Source organism: Sciurus vulgaris (assembly GCF_902686455.1).
Source record: "Sciurus vulgaris genome assembly, chromosome: X".
In the NCBI taxonomy this organism is placed as follows: Eukaryota; Metazoa; Chordata; class Mammalia; order Rodentia; family Sciuridae; genus Sciurus; species Sciurus vulgaris.
In genome coordinates this window covers 54161253-54168220 of record NC_136471.1, presented here as the reverse complement: position 1 = coordinate 54168220, position 6968 = coordinate 54161253, and the positions used below count along the sequence as shown (strand labels likewise).

The window sequence follows — 6968 nt, the reverse complement described above, 5'->3', positions numbered from 1 at the left end:
ATACTATGTTTAAAAGAACTGGTTCTCACACCTGGAAGATCATTAGAATTACATAAACCAGAGTTGCCCAAATTTTAAAGTGCATACTAATCACCTGGGGATATTGTTAAAGTGCAGACTCTGATTCAGTGGATTAGGAGTAAGACCTAAAGTATCCATTTCCAACTAGCTCCAGGTGATGCTGAAAGGCTATAAAACTATAGTCTGGCAAGTCCCATTCCAGAGGTTCTTATTCAATAGAATGGAAATATATTTTCAGTTTAAAAGAATGCAACTTTAATGCACTCAATATATTTAAATTCTTTTGATCATCAAATTTTTTTGAGATTGATTTTTGTAGAATGGATATAGTTACCAGTAATCAACTCAAAATGGATCAAAGATCTTAACATAAGACCTGAAGCTTTGAAACTACTAAAACACTTCAAGAAAAAAGGATAGACAGTGATTTCCTGAACAGGATTCCAGCAGTGCAGGAAATAATACAAAGAATTGACAAATGGGATTACTTCAAACTAAAAGTCCTCTGTACAACGAAGGAAATAATCAATGGAATGAAGAGACAACCTACAGAATATGAGAAAATCTTTACCTGTCATCTGACAGAGAATTAATATCCAGAATACATAAAGAACTCAAAAATGTAACAAAAAGCCAAATAATCCATTAATAAATGGGCAAAAGAGCTGAGCAAATACTTTACAAAATAAGGGGCACAAATGGCTGATAAATATATGAAAAAATACTCAACATCTTTTGCTATCAGAGACATGAAAACCAAACTACATTGAGATTCCATCTAACCCCAGTGAGACTGATTATTACCAAGAAAACAAAAAAATAAGAAATGGAGGAAAAAAGGAAACTTACATACTGTTGGTGGGAATGTAAGTTAGCCAGCTACTATGGAAAACAGTATGGAGGTTGCTCAGTAAATTAAAAGTAGATCTACCACATAATCTAGCTATATCACTCCTGGGTATGTAATAGGATTCAAAGTCAATATGCAGATCCTTAGCACCACATGAAAAATAAATAAATAAAATAAAGATATTGTGTCAAAAAACACATTTAAAAAAAAAAAGTCAGCATACAATAGAGATACCTGCATTCCCATGTTTACGGAAGCACCATTCACAATAGCCGAGATATGGAATCAGCCTAGGTGCCTATATAATGATGAATGGATAAAGAAAATGTGGCATATATACAAAATGGCATATTACTCAGGCATAAAGAAGAATGATATTGCCTGGCATGGTAGCCCATGCCTGTAATCCCAGTGGCTCTGGATGCTGATACGGGAGGATCGAGAGTTCAAAGCCAGCCTCAGCAACAGCAAGGCACTAAGCAACTCAGCAAGACCTTGTCTCTAAATAAAATACAAAATAGGGCTGGGGATATGGCTCAGTGGTTGAGTACCCCTGAGTTCAAGCGGTGCCCCCGCTCCCCCCCAAAAAAGAAGAATGATATTATGGCATTTGTCTGTAAATAGATAGAACTAGATATCATCATGTTAAGCAAAATAAGCCAGACTCAGAAAGATAAGAATCTGGGGGAGGGCAGAAATAGGACAGGGAATATTAGGGAGGAAGGGGACCAAGAAGAGTGGACAAAAGAAGGGAACAGGGAGAGTTGATAAGATCAAAGTAAGCTACATGCATGTATGAAATTATCACAATGAATCCCATTATTTTGTACAATTGATATGACTAATAATATTTCATAAGGCAAGTATCACATTAGAGCTGTAGTTCTGTAGTTAAACACCAGGGAAACTACGAAATCAGAAAAAGTGTAAGAGACTCTTGAATGAAGAGTCTTGAAGTCATGCTGGTTGGTGAAGTCTCCCTGCATGAAGCCAGTAGGCAATGACTGAGAGAGGTGGTTGTTTTTCACATGCCCAAATCCCACTATAAAATAAGAAAGCATACAGAGAAACATGACCCAATCAAAGGAGTGAAATAAAACTCCTGAAACAGACCCTAAAGAAAAGCAGATATATGAGCTACCTGAGAAAGAATTTTAAAAACTGTCAAGGTGTTCAATGAGGTAAGAGAACAGAGACAACTAAATGAAATCAGGAGTACTATGATCAAAATGAGAACATCAACAAAAAGAAACTATAAAAAAAGAACCGAACAGAAACTTTGGAATTGAAATACATAGTGAGCTGAGAAATTAATTACAAGGGTTCCACAGCAGAATTAACCAACAACAAAAAGCAAATATAATGAGGAAAAATGAGGAGAGCTTAAGGGATATATGGATGCTATCAAACAACAATATGTATATTATGATGGCAACAGAAACAGAAAAAAGAAAAAGGAAACTAGAACTTATTACAAGGAATAATGGCACCCAAATTCCCATATCTGAGGAAAGAAATGGACATACAGATTGAACAAGCTCAGAAAACTCCAACTAGGATAAAACCAAAAAGAACCACAGCAAAACACACTGTGATCAAAACTGTCTAAAGTCAAAGACAGAAAGAAAAGGCCCCTATGGGACATCCCACCACAGACAGAATGGCCAAGGGCGGGACCTTAGCGTGTGGGTGCAGAGGAAGAATTGAGGCAGTGGCGTGGCTGAGAGACTGACTGGAACTTGGCATGGCTCGCCTGGGGCTCCATCTGGTGAGCTATACCTTCTTTCTAGCAGTGAATGGTCTGTATTCCTCTATCGACGATGTCATTGAATAACTCCATCTAATTTCGACACAGAAGTTATTCAGAGTAAGTTTGTAGCTTGCAGAATTCTGTGCTCCACAGTGTGGTCATTGCCAAAGGTTAACACCATAATGGAAAGAAAGCAGCAACTGCATTAAAAGATGTCATAAAAGTTGGTGCAGTTGCTGCAGATAAACATCAGTCCCTAGGAGGTCAGCGTGGTGTTCAGGGATTTCCTATCATCAAGATTTTTGGATCCAACAAAAACAGATCAGAAGATTATCAGGGTGGCAGAACTGGTGAAGCCATTGTGGATGCTGCCCACAGTCCTCTGCCCCAGCTAATGAAGGACCATCTGGGGGAAAAGAGTGGTGGATATGGTTCTGGAAAACAAGACGGAAGTGATAGTTCAAATAAGAAGGATGTGATTGAGGTGACAGAGGACAGCTAAGAATGTCTTTGACAGTGAAAATGTGTGGATGGTTGTTTTTTGCCCCTTGGTGTGGACACTGCAAGAACCTAGAGCCTGAGTGGGCTGCTACAGCTACAGAAGCAAAGGAGCAAACCAAGGGAAAAGCGAAGCTGGCGCTGTGGATGTCACTATGAATCAGGTTCTGTGAATCATGTTCTAGCCAGCCCAGACGGAATTAGGGGATTTCTACAATCAAGATATTTCAGAAGGATGAGTCTCCTGTGGATTATGATGGACAAGATCTGACATAGTGTCCCGGGCCCTCAATTTGTTTTCTGATAATGCCCCACCTTCTGAACTGCTTGAGATAATCAATGAGGACTTTGCCAGGAGGACGTGTGAGGAGCACCAGCTCTGCATTGTGGTTGTGCTGCCCCACATCCTGGACACAGGAGCTACAGGCAGAAATTCTTACTTGGAAGTTCCTCTCAAGTTGACTGAGCAAGAAGAAAATGTGGGGGTGGCTGTGGACAGAAGCTGGGGCCCAATATGAACTTGAGAATGTGCTGGGTATTGGAGGGTTCGGAAAACCTGCCATGGCAGCCAAATTTCACTCAAGATGAAATTTGCTCTTCTCAAAAAGGTCTTTCAGTGAGCAAAGCATTAATGAGTTTCTCAGGGAGCTGTCTTTTGGGCATGGTTCCACAGCACCAGTGGGAGGTGATACCTTTCCTGCTATCACTGCAAGAGAGTCCAGGGACGGCAGAGATGGTGAGCTTCCTGTAGAGGATGACATTGACCTCAGCAATGTGGAGCTTGGTGACTTGGAGAAAGAGGAATTGTGAGAGCCACAGCCCAAGCTTCAGATCATTTTCTTTTCTTGGAGTGAATGGATTTTTCCAGCAGTGAAGGAACATTCTTTACAATCAGACTAGTCTACTAGTGGCCCTTATAACCAAAAAGTAACTTGACTGGTTATTTGAAAACACTGCGACAATGAGCTTTTACATCTCAAGAAAATATTGAAAAATTCTATGAATTGTTGTAGCCAGTAAATTGGATTGTATTCTCTCACATAATATTTTGAAGAAAACTGGGCTGTTTTCCCTCCCTCTGACTGCTTCTTGAATGTTCTTGGAGGCTGTTTCTTAAATGTAGGTTTTTTAAACATGATTCCTTCATTTGAATATCAATGTTTTCTTCCATTAAAGAATAAAATGATATTTTGGACAAAAAAAAAGACAAAAGGAAAATTGTGGAAGAAGCAAAAGAAAATGATTTGTCACATGCAAGGGAGCCACGTAAAATGATCAGTGCGTTTCTTATAAGAAACATTACAAACCAGAATTGAATGGTATATTATATTCAAAGTCCTTGAAAAACAAACAAACAAACAAAATCCCTGCCAATCAATAATATTATGCTTGGCAAAACCATCCCTCAGAAATGAAAAATAAAAAATAAAAATGCAAAACTTTGTCAAACAAAAGCCAAGACAGTTCATCACCAGCAGACCTGCTTTACCAAAAAAACTGTTAAAGAAAGTTCTTCAAATTGAAATGGCAGAAAAGTATTACAAAAGCATATGAAACTCAGCTACTTGGGTGGCTAAGGCAGGCATCACAAGTTCAAGGCCAGCCAGGGCAACTTAGCTATAACCCGTGTCCATAAAATTTTGAAAAGGGCTGGAGATTGTAGCTCAGTAGTAGAGCACTTGCCTAGCATGTGCAAGGTCTTAGGTTCAATCACTGGTACTACAAAACAAAACAAAACGAAACAAAACAAAAAGCATATGAATATAAAACTTACTACTAAATGTGAATAAGTAGAGAAGTATTGAATAAAATAAATTTTAATGTTGGTAGAGAAATCACTTTGAATTCCAGCATAAAGGTTAAAGACAAAAGCACTGAAAATAATTATAAATATAAAAATATGTTAATCAATACAAATTAAAAGATAAAAATATGTAAACTGTGACATCAATAACATAAAAAACGAAGGGGGAGAAGTAAAATTATACAGTTTTCATATGCAATTTACATTTTTGTCAGTTTCAAATAGATAATGATAAGAATGAAATATTGTATGTAAGTGCCATGGTAACAAAAGAGAAAATACCTACAAAAGACACACGAGAAAAAGAGAAATGAACCAAACCATATCAATACCAAAGTCAAAACATACAGGAAGACAGCAAGAGAGTAAAAGAGGGACACGAACTACATGACGGTCAGAAAACAACAAATTTGCAATAATAAGTCCTTCCCTATCAATAATTACTTTAAATATATATGGATTAAACTCCCTAATCAAAACATATAGAATGAATGATGGAAAGGATTGTAAAAAAGAAAAATGAGCCAACTATCTGCTGCCTCTAAGAGACTTAAATGAACACCATCGACTTAAAACAAAGGATGAAAAAAGATAAGTGAGGACATCAAGACTATACAATAGAGAAATGATAGTCTCTTCAACAAACAATGTTTGGAAAACTGGCAAACTGACAATGTGAAATATCTTTGTTAACTGGGATTTTACAGTGTTAACCTTTTCTATGACTTGCTATTTCACCTAGCATAATGTCCTCCAGGTTCATTCAAAAAATAAATAGATAAAAATTCAAAATGAATTAAAGATTTAAAAAAATTGAAACTATAAAATTTTTAGACAAAACAAAGAAAATTTTCTGGCAATGACTTCTTTGTTATGACACCAAAGAACTGTTAACAGAAACAAAAATGGACAAGTGTGATTATACCACACTTAAAAGTTTCCTTAGTAAAGAGTGAAAAGACAACCTACAGAATGGGAGAAAATGGGGTGGGGTCAGTGATAGAGTGATTGCCTAGCATATGCAAAGTCCTGGGTTCTACTGAAGCAAGACAAGGTCAGGTAGTTAGTGTAGACACATGAATCTGCTCTGGTTGAGAAGATGAAAGTTGGTTCAAAGGGGAATGGAATGTTAATATCTTTAGGACACATCCCCCTCCTCTAACTGCTAACGAAAAAGTCACCTGCTCTGTGCGCCAATATATGGATGAAACTGGAGGACATTATGCTAGGTGAAATAGCAAGTCATAGAAAAGGTTAACACTGTAAAATCTCACTTAACTAAGATATTTCAAATAGTCAACCTCATAATGTAACAGTGGTCAAAGTGCTTTGAATTAGCGCTTGCTGCTCTGCCACTGTGACTTATTTTCAAAATGAACATGTTGCTTTCTCATCCTCTCTCCCTGCTCCTCCCTAATCTCTCCCCCTCACTAATCTCAGGGGAAAGAGGATTACTTTTCTTCTAGGCAGAGTTACCTGTCCTTGAGCTCACACCCTCCACTGGAATGAAGTAATTCAGACTTTGAAGATGGCACCAGAAGATCTCAGAAATTAACAAGTGAATTACAACTCTGGACAGAGAATACATGGAATGTAGCCTTTGAATCATCTCTTTAGAAGTCCCCTGTTCTTGTTGATGAGCAGAACTATAGCCTCTGGAACAAGCGAAAATATGAGCCCTCTAATTTTGATTCCATATGAGTTTCAGGGAGAATTTCTCTGTTTCAAATGGACAAACCAAAGTGCTGGTGGGATTTTGATAGGGATTGTGCTGAATCTGTAGATTACTTTGAATTTTATGCACATCTTAATGATAGTAAGTCCTTCAATCATGGGTTTGTTCCTGTGTTTCCATTACATTTGTTGGTGAGGCTTTTTGGTTGTTGTTCTTTTTTAAAAATGGTTTTGATTACTTGAGGTCCCTTGAGGTCTGCTTAATTCTAATTTTCTTAAGAGAAACTCCTAAACAAATGGTTACATTGATACCCCTTTGCATTGATGGCAAGATTAAAAAATGGTGCAACTGCTATGGGAGATAATGTGGC

General features: G+C 37.6%; 1 pseudogene across 1 annotated transcript; it reads left to right on the top strand.

The window, feature by feature from the left end:
* Positions 1–2565: 2565 nt before the first annotated feature.
* On the top strand, positions 2566–4200 carry LOC306651022 (protein disulfide-isomerase A6-like; annotated as a pseudogene). Its single transcript has one exon. The product of its transcript is annotated as a protein disulfide-isomerase A6-like (transcript).
* Positions 4201–6968: the final 2768 nt, after the last annotated feature.